The 18,747-nt window shown below is 41.9% G+C and overlaps 1 long non-coding RNA gene across 1 annotated transcript in view; it reads right to left on the reverse strand.

Moving 5' to 3' along the window:
* LOC148150010 (uncharacterized) overlaps positions 1 to 17,229 on the reverse strand; it is a 31,251-nt gene extending 14,022 nt beyond the window's left edge. Inside the window, exons 1-3 of the long non-coding RNA XR_015757135.1 lie at positions 17,197 to 17,229; positions 11,661 to 11,726; positions 9,017 to 9,090 (exon numbers count right to left, since the gene is read on the reverse strand). This is a non-coding gene — a long non-coding RNA (uncharacterized LOC148150010). The remainder of the gene's footprint in view (positions 1 to 9,016; positions 9,091 to 11,660; positions 11,727 to 17,196) is intronic.
* Positions 17,230 to 18,747: the final 1,518 nt, after the last annotated feature.

The following is an 18,747-nucleotide window of genomic DNA, read 5'->3' on the forward strand; positions in this document are numbered from 1 at the left end:
TGGCACCTGGTATCACTCTGTATCGCAAACCAGCTAACTGACCCAATATTATGAAGCCAAGAGGGTCAGTTAGCTCACTTGGGTGGACAGCTGGCTTGTGATGCACAGTGACTCCAAGACTGTGGGTTCAATTCTTACACCAGCTGAGGTTATCATGAAGGACTTTCCTTCTCCTAAGGTGTAACTTAGAATAGAATCATAAAATCCCTATAATGTAGAAGCAAGCCATTCAGCCATCAAGTTCATACTGACTGCCTGAAGAGCATCCCAACTAGACCCACCCCCCTATGCTATTTCTGTAACCCTGCATTTCCTATGGCTAATCCACCTAGTCAGCACATCCATGGATGCTATGGCCAATCCACCTAACCTGCACATTTTTGGACTAAGGGGAGAACCCAGAAGAAACCCACACAGACACACAGGGAATGTGCAAACCTCACACAGACAGTCGCTTGAGGGTGGAATTAAACCGAGGTCCCTGGTGCTGGGCGGCAGCATGGCTAACCACTGAGCCACAGTGTCACCCCCTGGTTAAGTGAACAACAGCCATTTCTTGCTAATGAGAGAGCAATCCAGTAGGACTGTAACAAATTTACCTTTTACAAAGCCAAACGCTCCCACTGTTTCTGAGAAAAACATACAATGTCATTAACACAATCACAGGTGCTTTGCAATTCAATGTCAAGAAACTAATTCTTAATTGATACGTTACAAGTAAAGTCGGGTTTAACTGAAATTTTAAATTTGTGAATAAGCTTCTCTTGAAGAAAAAGCAATTTTGTTATGTCATGTTTTACTTCAGTGGTAATTCTCTTAATCCTTGTACTTATGACAAGTCAAGGATGTAGCATTTTTTTTCCCTATCTTGACACTTTCATCATTATGGATGCCACGTACGTTTCAGCTGTCAAGTTGAACAGTCATACTCAACCTCAGTTTTGTCAAGTATATTGCCCTCATGCAAAATGTGACATAATGGTTTTGTTCTTCTGCTTATCAAGATGCATTTGCCCTTAAAACAGATTTGCCTAAGAAACGTGACCTTTCCAAGGGGTTGGCAGGTCTTTTAGCCTTTGGAGCCTGTCCCATCATTCAGCGTGATTATGGCTGATCCGACTGTGGCCTTACCTCCACCCAACCTCCCCCACCCACAATCCTCAATCCATTCTAGATCAAAAATCTGTCTAAATCCACCATGAATATATTCAATGGCCCAGCCCACTCCTTTTGAGAGTGGAAAATTCTGAAGACCGGTAACCATCCGATGGAAGGAATTCCTCCTCATCACTGTCGTAAATGGGACATCCCATATTCTTAAGCAGTACTTCTGAATACAGGCACTTGGAGCAACATCATCTTACTAACTACCTTGCAATGAACTTAGGATTGTTATGTTTTGAAATGCTTTTCTCCTTCTTCTACACTTCAATTAGTAATTACCCAACCTGCTCAAATCCAATTTATTTTTTGCAATGAAATTATCTTTTCCCAATATCGTGTAAGAACACAGAAAAGGTACAGGTGCTAAGCCTTTTCCAATATTCATTGAGATTGTGGATGTCTTGTGAACTAATTTCATATACTTCCCCTTTATTGCATTATATTATTGGATAACTTAGATTCCCTACAGTGTGGGAACAGGCCATTTGGCCCAACAAGTCTACACCAACCGTCTGAAGAATAACCCACCCAAACCCATTTCCCTACATTTACCCCTGACTAATGTACTGACACTATGGGCAATATAGCATGGCAAATTCACATGATCTGCACATCTTTGCACTGTGGGAGGAAACCAGAACACCCAGAGGAAACCCACACTGACACAGGGAGAATGCACAAACTCCACACGGTGACCCGAGGCAGGAATCGAACCCGGGACTGTGGTGCTGTGAGGCAGCAATACTAATCACTGAGCCACCGTGCCCAAACGTGCCTTACATCCATTAATTTCTCAGCCAAAGTATTATGTAAGGTTCTATTTGCCACAGTAGGGAGGAAGTGAACACATTGGAGAGAGTGCAGAAGAATGGAGTTAAAAATCACACAACAGTATATATGATTATAGGGTGGATAGGATGGTACTTTTTCCAAGTAGTAGTGTTATCAATACTCCGGTAGCATGGATTTAAGGTAAGAAGTAGAAGACTAATAGGAGAGTTGAGGAGAATATTTTTCACTCAGAGGATGGTGGAAATCTGAAACTCACTGCCTGAAAGGATGGTTAAGTCAAGGATATTTTCCATAGTATTTATACAGTATATAGATACTCATTTGCATTACCATAGCCTCTAGGATTAAGGCCTAAAAACTGGATTATGGGATTAATATAGCCCGATGTTTGCTGACCGGCATAATCAGCAGTAAGGCCTACTTCTGTGGGTAAACATCAGATCCTTGCTCAATCTTTGTTGCTCCAAGGAGAGCACCCCCAGCCTATCCAGTTCTTCCTCATGGCTCAGACCTCTAGTCCAGGCAATATTTTTACAAATCTCCCCCACACACCATACAGTGCAATCGCAGCCTTCAAGTAATGTGTTGACTAGAACTGAACACACTACTCCAGTTCTGACCTAATCAGAGTTGTAAACAGTTCCTTACTCTTGTATTCGATGCCTTGGTAAATAAAGTTAAACATCACACAACACCACATTATAGTCCAATGGGTTTATTTGGAAATACTAGCTTTCAGAGCGTTGCTCCTTCATCAAGTAGCTGTGGAGTAGGATCATAAGACACAGAATTTATAGCTGCTCTACAGTTACCTGATGAATGAACAGCACTCTGAAAGCTAGTACTTTCAAATAAACCTATTGGACTATAACCTGATGTTTTGTGATTTTTAACTTTGTACACCCCAGTCTAACACCTGCACCTCCACATTTTGGTAAGTAAAAGCAAGTATCCCATTTACCTTCTTAACCACCTTATCCACCTGCCCTACTACCTTCAGTGATTAATGAATATGTACACCATAGTCCCTCTAATTTTCAGTACTTTCCAGGGTCCTGCCATTCCTAGTATAATCCATTGCCTTATTGGCCTTCCCCAACTGCCATATCTCCTACCTTTCCAGGTTCAATTCCATTTGCAACTACTGTGCTCACCTGAGCATTCTGCTGACATATTCCTGCAGTCTTCAGCTATCCTCCCCACTACATATCACTCTGCCAGTTTTTATGTCATTCCAAAAATTTCTTGATTACACCCCCTACCTTTAATTTTATTTTTTAATGAACACCACACATAGCAAGAGCCCTAGCACTGAGCCCTGTGGAACCCCTCAGGAAACAGACTTGCAGTCACAGAAATAGTCCTCTCCCATCACCCTCTGCTTCCTGTCTCTCAGCCAATTGTGGATTCAGCATGCCACTTCACCTTGGATTTCATGGGTTTTCACCTTCTTGACTAAGTCTACCATGAGGAACCTTAGTAAAAGCCTTGCTAATGTCCATGCATACCCACATCAAATGTATTATCCTCATCATCCCTCCTCCTTCCTTCTTCTAAAAATTCAATCAAATTTGTCAAACACAAACTAGACACTAATTAATTAAGGATAGTCAGTATGGATTTGTTAATTCAGTGATGTGGAAGTGTCAGTGATGGACTGGTGTGGACAAGGTCAGAAGTCATACGATACCAGATTATAGTCCAAAAGGTTTATTGAAATCAAAAGATTTCAGAGCATTGCCCCTTTGTCAGGTGAAATGAGAGGAAAACACACAGGCATGGAATTCTCTTTCATTTCACCAGACAAAGGAGCAGCTCTCCGAAAGCTTGTGATTTCAGATAAACCCATTGGACTGTAACCTGGTAACATGTGACTTCTGACCTTGTCCACCCCAGTCCAAAACTGGCACTTCCACATCATTCCATTAGCAAATCCATGCTGTCTATCCCTAATTAACTTGTGTCTCTCCAAGTGCGGATGTATTCTGTCCTTGATCAGTATGTACTGGTCAGGCAGGGAGGAAGTTGTCGAGCGCGGGAGCCATGGTTTGATTAGAAAGTTGTCAAGAGGAAGAAGAAGGCTTATATTAGGATGAGATGTGAAGGGTCAGTTAGGGCACTTGAGAGTTACAGGTTAGCCTGGAGAACTCCAAAGAAAGAGTTAAGAAGAGCCAGGAGGGGACTTGAAAAATCATTGGTGGATAGGATCAAGAAAAACCGGAAGGCTTTCTATAGGTATATCAAGGATAAAAGAATGACTAGAGTAAGATTAGGGCCAGTCAAGGATAGTAGTGGGAAGTTGTGCATGGAGTCAGAGGAGATAGTGGAAGTGCTAAATAAAAAGATCAGGTTGGTGAGGAGAATACTGAGATACAGTTACTATGTTCTATCTTCTATGTTCTGTCTATCCTAGTTCATTGTTCTTTCCTATAATGAAAATCAATACAAAGTATTAAGCGAGAACTGTGTTGACAAAACAGATTATCTCCATGCTCCCGAACAGGTCTTACTCATTCCCTAGTTACTCCTCATTCTTTACATATTGAAAAGAACCCTTTGGGTTTTTCTTTATTCCACTTTCCAATGTTTTCCTGCACTCTCTTTGCTTCCCTGATTTCCCTTTTACATTCCCCTCTGCTTGTTTCACATACCTCCATGGTCTCTACCATATTGACACCTCAGATACTGTGGTACATTAATTGTAACTTTTATGTCCCTTGATATCTAGGGTTCTCTGGTCTTGGATCCAGTGTTTATGTTTACAGGGTAACGTTTGCCCTGGACTCTCGCTATTTCCTCCTAGTTGCTCTGACACAGCTTTATTTGCAATTAGCTACTTCCAGTCTGTTTAGGCCAAATCATATTGTATCTTTGTAAAATTTGTCTTTTGTTTGTTCAGAACCTTAAAATCCCAGCCTATCCATATCCTTTTCCATAACTATCTTAAACCTCAGTGAGTCATGTTGACCATCTCCAAAATCCTCGTCGGAGGCTGAGGGATGACCTTATAGAGGTTTACAAAATTATGAGGGGCATGGATAGGGTAAATAGGCAAAGTCTTTTCCTGGGGTTGGGGAGTCCAGAACTAGAGTGCATAGGTTTAGGGTGAGAGGGGAAAGATATAAAAGAGACCTAAGGGCAACTTTTTCAAACAGAGCTTGGTACGTGTATGGAATGAGCTGCCAGAGGATGTGGTGGAGGCACATTTAAAAGGCATTTGGATAGGTATATGAATAGGAAGGATTTGGAGGGATATGGGCCGGGTGCTGACAGATAGGACTAGATTGGGTTGGGATATCTGGTCGGCATGGACGGGTTGGACCGAAGGGTCTATTTCCATGCTGTACATCTCTTTGACTCTATGACTCTATGATACTATTATTGATTACTTCTGTCAGGCTCATTTCTGAATGTTAGGTACAGACTGTCCCCCCCATTTCAATTGTTCCATCAATGACCCTGCCTCTATCAAAACGTCAGAAATGGGGCTGTTTGTCAATGAATGCACAATGTCAATATTTGTGCCTCCTCAGACATTGAAGTAGTCCATATCCAAATGCAGCAAGACCTGCATAATATCCAGGCTCGAGCTGAAAAGTAGCAAGTGACACCACACAAGTGCCAGAAGTGATCATCTTGATAAAGAGAGATTCTAACAATTTCCCCCTGACGTTTGATGAAATAACCAACACAGGATCGCCCACTATCAACATCTTGAGGGTGACCATTGATCAAAAACTGTGCTGCACTCACCATATACATACCGTGGCTTCAAGAGCGGGTCGGGGGTTGAGCATCCTTCAACAAGGATCCTTCCTCAAATTCTGTCCACCAGCTTCAAGGCAAAAGTCAAGAGTGTGATGGAATACCCCCCACGTTCCTGAGTTAGTGCAGCTCCATCAAAGCTCAAGAAGCTTGACACCATGCAGGATTGGCTGACTCACAATTGCGGAGAATGGGGATAAAAGGGTCTTTTTTAGGATGGCAGCCAGTAACTAGTAGAGTTTCACAGGCATCAGTGTTGAGACCACAACCAACCACGTTACACATTAAGAAGGAACTGAGAGCATTATCATTTGGTTTGAAGATGACACAAAGATAGGTGGAGGCAGAAATAATGTTGAGGAGGTGAGGAGGCTGCAGAAGTCAGGCTAGGAGAGTGGGCAAAGAAGTTGCAGTTGGAAAATGTGAGATTATACACGTTGGTAGGAAGATTAGAGACGTAGATTATTTTCTAGATAGGGAAAGGCTTTGAAAATCTGAAGCAAAAAATACCTTGGCTGTCCTAGTTCAGGATTCTAAAGTTGAAATGCAGGTTTATTTGACAGTTAGGAAGGTAAATGCAATGTTAGCATTCTTTTCAAGAGGGTTAGTATACAAGAGCAGAGATATACTGCTAAGGTTGTACAAGACTCTAGTCAAACTGCATTTGGATTATTGCAAGCAATTTTGGGCCCTGCATCTAAGGAAGGATGTGGTGGTCTTGGAAACGGGTACAGAGGAGGTTTACAAGAATGATCCCCACAATGAAGGGCTTGTCACATGAAGAGCATTTGAGGACTCTGAGTCTGTACTCAATAAAGTTTGGAAGGAAAAGGGGTGATTTGATTAAAACTTCCAAAACACAGAGAAGCCTGGATAGAGTAGAAGTGGAGAAGATGCTTCCAGCAGGAGAAGAGACAAAGACCCAATGGCACAAGCTCTAAGTGAAGGCACAACTCTTTAGAACTGAGATGAGGAGGAATTTCTTCAGCCAGAGGGTGGTGACTCTGTGCAACTCATTGTCACTGAATACTGTGAAGACCAAGTCATTGAGTGTCTTTAAGATAGACATGGATCAGTTCATGACTAGTGAGGGGATCAAAGGCTAAGGGAAGAAGGTAGCAGGATGGGTTGAGAAACATTTTAGCCATGATCAAATGGCAAAGCAGACTTGGTGGGACAAATGACATAATTCTGCTCCAATATCTTATGGTCTTTTGGCCTAAGTTCAGATGGAATCTGAGAGCTTCATACCTTAGGTCACACGTTATGGTATACAGTGAAGATATCATAAGTGTGTTCTTAAAGTTGTGTTGAATTGTGAGAGATAACAGGAGATAGGTTTTCCAGTACTTTGGCCCAATGGACCTATGTCCAGATGAGCCATTTAGGTACTCTACATCTCACCTCTACCAACAGATGTCCTGTTCGTCAGTATGAGCACAGAACAATTTCCCCACAATCTTCAAAGAACAAATCATCATGGCATGTGAATCACTGACATGGTTTCACTCTGAAATCTAATTCCTCTTTTTTCCACTCATCTATCACATATACACAAACATTAACACAATAATGATTGCAACTTTATGTTCAATCCTAACAGATGTAATTGACATGTTGTTCAATTTTGTTGAGTCCTTGCAGTGGAAGTCTGTCATTTCAAGTATTGGCTTCATCTAGAGTCATAGAGATGTACAGCCCACAAACAAACCCTTTGGTCCAACTCATCCATGCCGACCAGATATCGCAACCCAATCTAGTCTCACCTGCCAGCACCTGGCTCATATCCTTCCAAACCCTTCCTATTCATATACCCATCCAGATGCTTTTTAAACACTAATTAGTAAAAGGCTAGGCAGCTGAACTCAATAATGAAGGATTACCTTGACATGAAAATGAAAACATTTTGCATTATGAATGTTTTGTTTTATTATTTTGTGCAATAGGCAGGCAATTAAGCAAACCAGTCAACACTAATATCAAAATATCTGAATGAACGTTATATTGATATTCTCTCAGCATGGGGCGTGCCGACATGGAGAGAATCTTCCACTGCTGCATAAGTAATGATGCAACCTGCTACTACAGTCTCTGATCAAATCACTGAGCACATTATCAAATTAGTCATGATCCAAGATTTGCAAATACATTGCTTCCTTTTCATTCAGATCTGAACATAATTACTTTAGGATCATGCATTAATATGTGTTTGTTGAGATTCAACTGCAATTTCAATCTTGAACCCCAGCATAAGCTGAGAAATAATTTACTTTCACTTAAATATGAGCAGATCAGTATAACATTACAACTGTTAATTAAGCTTTGTCATGGCACATTAACCCTCATCTCAAACAAAACTCAACCGCTCAATCCTCTTTAATTGTCGTTACTTTCCTCACACCTTTTGAACCATTTGTGTCATATGTAAATGGGCAGGAAAATCACGCAAATTCTAATAAAGTAATGATACTGCAGTGGTGCAGCCTCCAAGGGCATTTGAGTGTAACTTTATCATGAATTTAAAAATTAAAGCACCTGACTGAACAGGTCAGTGAGGAATACGGGTTCTCAGAGAGAAACATTGACGAGACTTATTAGTATATAGCAGTTTCTTTTTTATGTAAATTACTGGGTGCTTTGTAAAATTAATCATGGTTGAAGATTTGCAAAAGAACCTGTCTGCAAATGAAAAGGCAGCACAACTTGTGAAGGGCGAGGTGTGTTTGCTAACTTGATTGAGCTGTGATTTGCTCAAAAACTGCATGAATCCATGTAAGACTCTGTTAACTCACTTTTTAGATTAGATCCAATCTAAACATTATGGCACAGACAGGGAACACCTTCAACATCAGAAATATTTAAATTTTCCTAATTCTCATACTTTTTAGAATTGTTTCCTCTCTGAGGGCTCATTTGTAATGCTAAATTCAAAATAAAGAGCCAGCTTATCAAATTTTTTGTTGTTAATAAATTCCTGTGATTGGCTCAGTTATACTAATTACAAAATAGGATGAGGATAAGCAACATTACATATGATTAGCTCAACCTCAGTTCACAGTCACTCTCTCTCTTAACAGGGGATTGTGCCTGTATGCATTAAGGCTGTACTGTCAGTATAATTTCATTACAACAACTTACTTACTGCGGCAGAGGTAGCCCAAACACAGTGTTTTGCTCTCCATTTACATAATAAATTGCTAAACGTTTACCCAAATCTCCAAGGCATGCAGCAATTCAGAACGAATAGTTCTGGGACAAGGGTAGCAGATTCAAATCAGAGATGAGGAAAAATTACTTCTCTCAAAGGGTCATGAATCTATGAAATTCACTACTCCCAGAGTGTGGTGAGTGCTGAGACATTGAGTAAATCTAAGGAGAGAACAGACAAATTTTTAATTAGTAACATGTTGAAGGGTTATGAAGACTGGGCAGGAAAGTGGAGTTCAGGCCAAGTTGAGATCAGTTATGATCATAGTGAATGGTGGAGCTGGCTTGAGGGGCTGAATTGCCTACTCCTGCTTCGAGTTCTTATTTTCAAATAAGAATAGTTCAGTTTAGGAAACCTGGTTGACATGGATGAGCTGGGCCGAATAGTCTATATCCATGCTGTATGACTCGATGTTATGTTCTAAATGCTCACCTAATAAGAGAATGTTTGCTACAATAAACACAATAATGATACAACCTCAGCAACTGCACTCAAAGTACATGATTTAATCAATGATGGATAACCAACTCTATGTTTCTCAGAGATCGCTGCACTGTTCAAAGTCTGATCTCTTGAGCACCTCTGATTCTTCTGGCTATAGTGGCTCAGTGGTTAACACTGCTGCTTCACAGAACCAGGGACCTGAGTTTGATTCCCACCCCAGGCAACTGTCTGTGTGGAGTTTGCACGTTCTCCCTATGTTTGCGTGGGTTTCCTCTGGGTGCTCTGGTTTCCTCCCAAAATCCAAAGATGTGCAGTTCAGGTGAATTGACCATGCTAAATTGCCCATTGTGTCATGGGTAAATATAGGGTGGGGGAATGGGTCTGGGTGGTTTACTCTTTGGAGGGGTGGTGTGGACTTGTTGGGCTGAATGGCCTTTTACCATACTGTAGAGAATCTAATCTAATCCACACCCTGTGTATTATATTGACTGGTCATGTTAGTGGAAAAATAGTCCAGATATTTGAACAATGTCATACAGACATGAGTTCAAATCCCACTCCAGCAGCTGGGGCATTTAAATTCAATCAATTATATGAAACTGAAATGAAAAGTCACATTCAGTCATGGTAAATCCTCTATTTTTACCTGGCCTGGCCTGGTCTACATATGACCTTAGTCCCACAGCAATGTGGTTGACTTTTAATTGTCCTCTCATATGGCTTGTAACGCCATTTAGTTTTCTTCAAGAAGATGGTTTGGTATGTATTGTCTGATTATCTGTATATGTTAGTCCACTTAACATATACCATAAAACCTGGGTTTTTGTTGAGTCAGACAGCTTACAGTTTCTGTACAATGCTGACTATCTGCAAGGTCACAATATAAAATCATATCTAGGAGCCCATTGAGTCTGCTCCACCTTTCATTTAGATCATGCCTGATCTTATAATCCTAAACTCCATTTACCTGCCTTTTCCATGCAACCCTTGATTTCCTTATTGATTCAAAATCTGTCTGTCTCAGGCTTGAATATACTTAAGGACCCAGCCTCAACAGCCATCCATGGTAAAACATTCCACAGACTCATTACGCTCTGAGAAGAAATTTCTCCTGATTTCTGTCTTAAATGTGCTTCCACTTGCAGACAAAGTGGTGCATACTGATGCTGCTGTACAATTGCACATACATAGCTGTTTGATTTCATGGATCCCATACCATAGTGTGACTGAAGCCAAGGAAGATGCCTTTATGCAGGAAGGTCAGATGTCATGATGTCATGTAACTGTCTTAAAGGTACATTGTCTGCGAAGTCTGGAATCTGTGCCATTATACAATGTTCCCTCTTTCCCTTTAAAGAATGGCACCCTTTTATAGATGGGCATGTGTGATAATGCATACAGTTATATAGATGGCAGATATGATGGCAGGATCCTTAAGATCATTGATGTACAGGGAGATCTTGGGGTCCAAATCCATAGCTCTCTGAAAGTGGCAATATAAGTGGAGGCAGACAGCAGGCTTGTCTTCACCAACTGGGGCATTGAGTTTAAACGTTAGCAATTCACATTGCAACTGTATAAGATTTTAGCTCAGCAACATTGTGAGTATTGTGTGCAGTTCTGGTCACCACAATATCAGAGGGAAGTGGAGGCTTTGGAGAGGTACATAAGAGGTTTACCAAGATGTTACTTGGATTGGAGTGTATAAACTATAAGGTGAGGTTTGGACAAAATTAGATTGTTTTTGCTAAGGCAGCAGAGGCTGAAGGTCATAATTCACTTTTCACTGTACTCCTATATTTTTTGTGCTTGAGTACACGTGACAGTGAATCAAACTTAAAACTCTAATTCAACAGCTCACCACCATCTCTTACCTTTGATCCCGTGAGGGAGCAGCACAGAGAAGGACAGCATAAATCATGGCTAGGCTTGAGGCCGACACCATTTATCTGGGAGTAGGGGCAGGATTGGCATGTGGACTCACTGGGGAGCATCTGTGATGCCTCAATTATCATGGATAGCGTGATTGGTGAGGCGACCAGACTGCAGGTAAAGATTGAATAGGTAGAAAGGGTATGGGTGACCCTCAGGCAGAGTGAGCGAAGCGAGGTAGTGCACAAAATTCCTGTGACCATCCTCCTCTCTATTTTTTTTCATACTATTGTGTTTGTGCGGAGAGGGATTTGGGGGTGGCTTTAGGCGGGTGGTATCAGGAGAAGTCAAGTGCATGGCAAAATGGGTGGCTCTGGTGCACAAGAGGAAAGGAGAAAGAGCAGAAAATGGTTACCTTTATGTTGTTGTAGGTGTCAAGTCATTTGTAGGCCAGACCAGGTAAGGATGAGAGATTTCCTTCCTAAAGGACATCAATATACGAGATTTTTTTTAAAAAAAAACAATAATTGACTGTGTTTACCTGGTCACCATCAGGCTGACTTTCTTATGCCAAGTTTTTCATTGAATTTAACTTTCAAGATCTGTCATGATGGGATTTGAACCCACATCCCTCAGGGCATTATTCTGGTAGACTGGATTACTAGGCCAGTGACATTACCACTGTGTCACCACCTCCCGCTATGATATGAAATGTGATCATAAGCATGAATCACCAGTGCACATTGACAAATGACTCGAAGAGCATGTGACCTAATGTAGAGGAAAGAATGATACTTTTTAGCATCACAATTGTGATCATTGTGGTTTCTTCTGGTCCACAATTTGAAAGAATTCCTAAACATGCTCAATAAGAGCACAGGAGATTTACACCCTTACACCCTTGTGTAGACCTGGTTTTTAAGGTAAGGCTTAAAGGAGGATAATGATATAGAGAGGTATCAAGGTTTTGGAAGGGAGTTTCAGAGGCCAGGGGGTTTGTCAGTTAATGACATGCAGCCAATGATGGAGTGATGAAAATTGCGATAGTGCTTCTGAGGCCAAAATTAGCAGAACAGAGAATACCTCGGGAGCTTTCAAGGTCAGAAGAAATCAAGGTTGGCACAGTTACAATGCAGCGGTGTATGCATGTTAAGGCAATTTGTGATTCGTAACATAACTTCTATATTAGGATTAGAAACTTTTCCCATTCCTCCTAAAAATAACTCCAGATGATGTGTTTTGAAAATGTTTTCCCATTGTGATGGACTGATTTCCCTTCGCAGCAATCTCTTGTCAAAGCCACAGTACTTTGTTGTTCTGAACTCTTGCCGGGAGCTGCATGCAACACATTTCTGTCATCCATGCCCTGCTGAGATGGTACAACACATAAATCTTCTGTTGCTGCTAATAGAGTGGCAAATGTCATGCCAATTACTGGCTAAAACTAGTGCCAAACACCCCGTAACTCATTGTATCAAATGTTATCAAATCCTGAAACCTGCAATGTTTCTGGGTGCATCAGAAATGCAGAAGCCCAAAGAGTTAGCATTAAAATTAGAATGAATGTTCACCATTTATCTAGGATAGAAAATAAATATTTTCATGTTATTATTTATCGCTCACAGTTACCATATACCTTAAAAACTTTTGCTGATACTTTGGAAGTGTAATCAACATTGTCGTGTCAGAGCCACCACAGTTAATTTACCACAGCAATCTCCAATGAACAACAACAGCCAACGTTTCGGAATTTGCAGTTACACCTGAAATGTCAACTTCTCCACCTCCTGATGCTGCCTGGCCTGATGTGTTCCTCCAGCCTCCTGTCTGTCTACTTTGGATTCCAGCATCTGCAGTTTTTTTTGTCTCTAAACATGTGAGACAAGCTCGTGAGGGAGACATGAGGGAATAGAGTGTGATCGGGCAGGATGACACAGAGGGGGAGGTGTTTGCATGGGCAATAAATACTAGCACTGACCAGTCGTCCTGTATAGTTCTATATACTTTATATTTCTACAGTCCAAGTGCTTCCCTCATTATCTCTTTGAATCATCATTATGTGCTAAAATCATTCATCTATTTCAAAAGTCCTAGAGCTCCCTAGGGTAAAGAAATCCATGCTCTGTTATTCTGAATTATTCATACATTTGTTTCAAGTCTGATTAATAGCTAGAGCTTTGTGAAATTATATTTTAATTTTGCATTGTCCCCATAGGATAGGGATTGCTTCATGCTTTATACATTAGAATGAATGTGTTTCCAACTAACGCAGTCTTTCTTTCATTGAGCAAAGTTAATTATTGTCATCTGTAGGATCGCTAAAGACTTCCCAGTAGAGAAAGATGTGAGAAGCAGAACGCTAATTACTGATTAGCATTAACTCATTCATTGGATGTATACACTGCAGGATACGTTGTTACTTATGACAATATTGACAGTAAGCTAAATTCCAGGAAATATTGTTCCATAAGTCAAATTCATCCATTATTTGTCTTTGTACATGGGATGTGGACGTTGCTGGCGAGGCCAGGTCTTATTGTCCACTCTTAATTTCCCAGAGGGCATTTAAGAGTCAACCACATTGCTGTAGGTCTGGAGTCACATGGAGGCCAGACCAGGTAAGGATGACAGATTTCCTTCCTAAACGACATCAGTACACTAGATGGGTTTTTACAGCAATTGACCGTGTTTACATAGTCACCATTAGACTGACTTTCTTATGCCAGATTTTTCACTAAATTTAACTTTCAAGATCTGCCATGATGGGATTTGCAATACCTTATCTCCCGCCTGGACAGCCTACAATTCAGAGAACTCAGCATTGAGTTCTCCAATTTCAGATAACCTTCCTTCCGATCCCCCGACTCCCTTCTCATCTCTCGCCCTCCCTTCCACTCCTCCTAGTCACTTACCAGATTCATTCCTCCCATTGACCAACCAAGTCATACCCACTGCCAGTCTTCACCTCTCCCCTACTCACCACCCTGCCCCCCACCACCCCCTTTATCTGCAGCTCCCCTTAGACCGACCCCTAGTCCTGAAGAGGGGTTCCACCCAAAATGTCAACTTCTCCACCTCCTGATGCTGCTTGACTTGCTGTGGTCTTCCAGCTTCCTACCTGTATACTATCTCACATGCAGCAGGATAGGAAGAGTACTGAGTCTCAGCGACACTGAGTTCAAAGGAAGAAAGTTGGCCAATGCTCCCCTAGCAGATTGCTAACGGCTGTAGCAGTGTGAGGATGAATTTCAGGGAAAAAACAGAATAGAGCACCACCATGATGGTCCTGCCTCTGCCACCCATGATCAAAGAGGCTGCTCTGACTCAACATCAAATGTACGACGTCAATATTGGAGAATCACATATGATACTGGGAACACACTATCAATCAAACTGTACCTCAGAAATAGCGTAATGCCTTCAAGGGATGAGATAAATTGATTATGGAAATAGAAAACCAAAGTTTTTCAACAATTAAAACATTAACAATGTCACTGTAAATAATTTTAAGTATGTTTTGCTCTAATGTAATCACTATCATATTTATCAGATTTGAAAATAAAATAATATTGAGACATTAAGCTTTGAAAAAATGTTCCAGGCCAATATGTTCACTTTAGTTGAGCTCTGTAATTCTATTAGCAATCAAATAAAATAGCGAGTGATTGATGATTTTAACACAATGTACCAGGAGTGAGTCTCAAACTCATTCCTTTGTCCTTCATACCAAATGATTAAACACAGCAATCATCTGAATTATCCTAAGTGCCAATGGCAAAGCTGTTACAGAGTGTTCCCATCTGTACTCCAGTCTTCTGATCAACAAGGCTTATTAAGGGTCTACTGGTGACAGCTCATAAAATTGTCGTTTCACTTCAGGGATCTGGCAAGCACTGCTATTGTAACTCTTCAGTATGCCAGCAAAGGCCTGAACAATGTAACACAGAATAGTGATCCTTAGTATTTTTGAAACCGGAGAAATGCTGTCTAAGCTTTTTATCTTCCAATCATGAGGGTACATGCAAGAAGGACAGATTTGAAAGGGAGCAACTGTTGACATACACTGCATGAGAAAAAGGTGCTGACTGGTTACGGTGTTGCCATGGAAATTGCACCAGGAACTATTAGAACAGACAACACAGAACAATACAGCACACCACAAGCCTTTCGGTCCTCGATGATGTGCCAACCTTTTATCCTACTCTAAGATCAAACTAACCACATACCCTTCATTTTACAATCATCCTTGTGTCTATCCAAGAGTCACTTAAATGTCCCTAATGTATCTGACTCTACTACCACCACTGATAGCGTATTCCATGCACCCACCATTCTCTGTGTAAAGAACTTATTTCTTGACATCTCCCCTAAACCTTCCTCCAATCATCTTAAAATTATGTCCCCTCATTTCCACCCTGAGAAGAAATCTCTGGCTATGCACTCTATTTATGCTTCTCATCATCTTGTACACCTCTATCAAGTCACCTCACATCCTTCTTTGTTCCAATGAGAAAAGCCCTAGCTCCCTCAACCTTTCTTCATAAGAATGCCCTCCAGTCCAAGCAGCATCCTGGTAAATCTCTTCTGCATCCTCTCTAAAGCTTCCAAATTCTTCCTATAATGAGGTAACCAGAACTGAATACGATATTCCAAGTGTTGTCTAACCAAGGCATTATGGAACTGCAGCATAACTTCATGGTTCTTAAACCCATACCCTGCTCATGAAAGCCAAAACACCACATACCTTCTTAACAAACCTATCAACTTGGGTGACAACTTTGAGGGATCTATGAACATGGACCCCTCCCGCCCAGGATATTGGTGCCCCTCCAGTTCAGGTGCAACCTTCCCCAGAAGGTATCCTAATGATCCACATATCTGAAGCCCTCCCTCCTACACCATCTCTGCAGCCACGTGTTCATCTGCACTTGCTCGCCGTTCCTAGCCTCACTAGCCCATAGCACCGGTAGCAACTGTGAGATTCCTACTCTGGTCTTTTAGCTTCCAAACTAACTCTCTATAATCATGTTTCAGGTCTTGCTCTGTTTCCCTATCTCTGTCATTGATACTGATGTGTACCACGACTTCTGGCTGCTTCCCCTCCCCCTTAAGAATCCAGCAGACTCAATCCGAGGTGTACCTGACCCTGGCATCTGGGAGGCAACATACCATCCAGGAGTCTCGTTCGCGACCACAGAATCTCTTGTCGGTTCCTCTCACCATTGAATCTCCTATCACTATCGCTCTCCTATTCTGCTCCCTTCCCTTCAGGCTCAGTGTTAGAGATCTGGTCACTATGGCTTTCCCTCAACAGTATCCAAAGTGGTATACCTATTATTGAGAGGAACAGCCACACAGGATCCCTGCACCGTCTGCCTATTTCCTTTCCCTCAACTGACGGTCACCCAGCTACCTTTACCCTGTTAACTTAGATGTGACTACCTTTCTTTCACTTCTCTCTACCACCCCCTCAGCCTCCCAAATGATCCAAAGTTCATCCAGCTCCAGGTCCCTAATGCAGTCTGTGAGGAGCTGGAGTTGGATGCATTTCTCACAGATGAAATCAGGAGGGATACTAGTGGTGACCCTTACCTCCCACATCCTGCAAGAGGAGCATGCAACTGCCCTCGTGTTCAACCCCTTGCTCTAAATAGCTGAAAGAGATTTTTAAAAATCCTCACCTTCCCAACCCTCCACACAGAGTTGTTTATTTTGGTTAGGATGGGTGGGAGACACTACACATGCAGTGTTTCGGGTTTTGCCACTACCTGAATATATTAGTTCATTTACCCAGCACTGGCCGTGTTTGCTTCCACTCCTGTTCATCCTTCACTCTGCTGATTCACAAGTGTTTTACGTTCAAATTTACCTTCCCAGCTTCCCCCTGGCTCACGCTGTCAGGACTCCTGCTGCTGAAACCTTGCACACCACCACAATCCCCGGACCCTTACCTGGCTCTTAATGAGAGGCCAAACTGGTTTAAGGCCTGTAACTTCCAGCAGACATAAGTAAATCCCATTGCAAACCCAACTGATGAATTGTTGTTAATGCCATTTTTAGCTCAGCTGTGAGTGTTTAGTAAGTACTATCCAAACACGAATCATATCTAACATGAGTCATTATTTTTGAAGTTTTCCAAGCACATAGTGTTTTGAGCACAGTCAGTACTGTCCTTATTACCAACATGAATGGATGTGCTGTATGATCGCTCTGTTTCTCTCTCCACAGATGCTGTCAGGCGTGCTGAATTACTCCAGCATTATCTGTTTCAGATCTCCAGCTTCCATACTTCGTGTTATTCCAGCAACCAACTGATTTCTGAATGTGTAGCGTGTAAACTCACCAACGGCGAACTGCCAAATAAATTTGCAGCATTGCACACAGCACACAGAGTCCTTAATGATGACCTTGCTTAAAGGCACAATGCACATTCAGCATTAACCCACTTTGTAAGAACAATTTTAAAGATGGAAATGTGTTGCTGGAAAAGCGCAGCAGGTCAGGCAGCATCTAGGGAACAGGAGAATCGACGTTTCGGGCATTAGCCCTTCTTCAGGAATGAGGGAAGTTGGTCCAGCAGGCCAAGATAAAAGGTAGGGAGGAGGGACTTGTGGGAGGGGCGTCGGAAATGTGGACACCCCGTGCTGGCCTCCTACCTGCCCTCGACCTCTAAATCCACCTGGACACCCCGTGCTGGCCTCCTACCTGCCCTCGACCTCTAAACATCGAACAATTCTTCCGCCGCCTTCGCCTCCGCGCCTACTTCTTTAACCAAGACTCCCGCCCACCCTCTGACGACCCCTTCTCCCGCCTCCAACACACCCCATCCACCTGGACACCCCGTGCTGGCCTCCTACCTGCCCTCGACCTCTAAACATTTCCGACGCCCCTCCCCCAAGTCCCTCCTCCCTATCTTTTATCTTGGCCTGCTGGACCAACTTCCCTCATTCCTGAAGAAGGGCTAATGCCCGAAACGTCGATTCTCCTGTTCCCTGGATGCTGCCTGACCTGCTGCGCTTTTCCAGCAACACATTTCCATCTCTGATCTCCAGCATCTGCAGACCTCACTTTCTCCTCAAAGAACAATTTTAACTCCAGCAAACTTCTTTTTAACCTGTATCTTGTGAAAAAGCACCCTTGATAAACTGGCAAAAATTATAAACCACAAAGACTGTATTATGATGTCCAATTATTATATTTCTTTCATTTAAGTACCTAAATGTAAATATACATTTTGTTCAAGTGACTGCCCACATGAAATATCAATATTCAATTTCAATTTCAAGTCAATTTCTCCTCAAATATTGTGATGTCCGAGTTGTCATTTGAGGGTGTGAGGTGAGAAGGCTGTCTGCTGGTAAGTTTTGTTTAAGGCAAAATTACATTATTATTTAAGTGATTTATGCTGGAAATAAAGTATAACAGTGATGTTGTACATCCATAATTACGTTTCTACTACTGGGTGTGCAGTTGTACGCTGATTATGTGGATGTCTTGATTAA

Source organism: Chiloscyllium plagiosum, unplaced genomic scaffold, assembly GCF_037043375.1.
Source record: "Chiloscyllium plagiosum isolate Xiang-an unplaced genomic scaffold, Cpla_swu_hap1 HiC_scaffold_5, whole genome shotgun sequence".
NCBI classification, from domain to species: Eukaryota; Metazoa; Chordata; class Chondrichthyes; order Orectolobiformes; family Hemiscylliidae; genus Chiloscyllium; species Chiloscyllium plagiosum.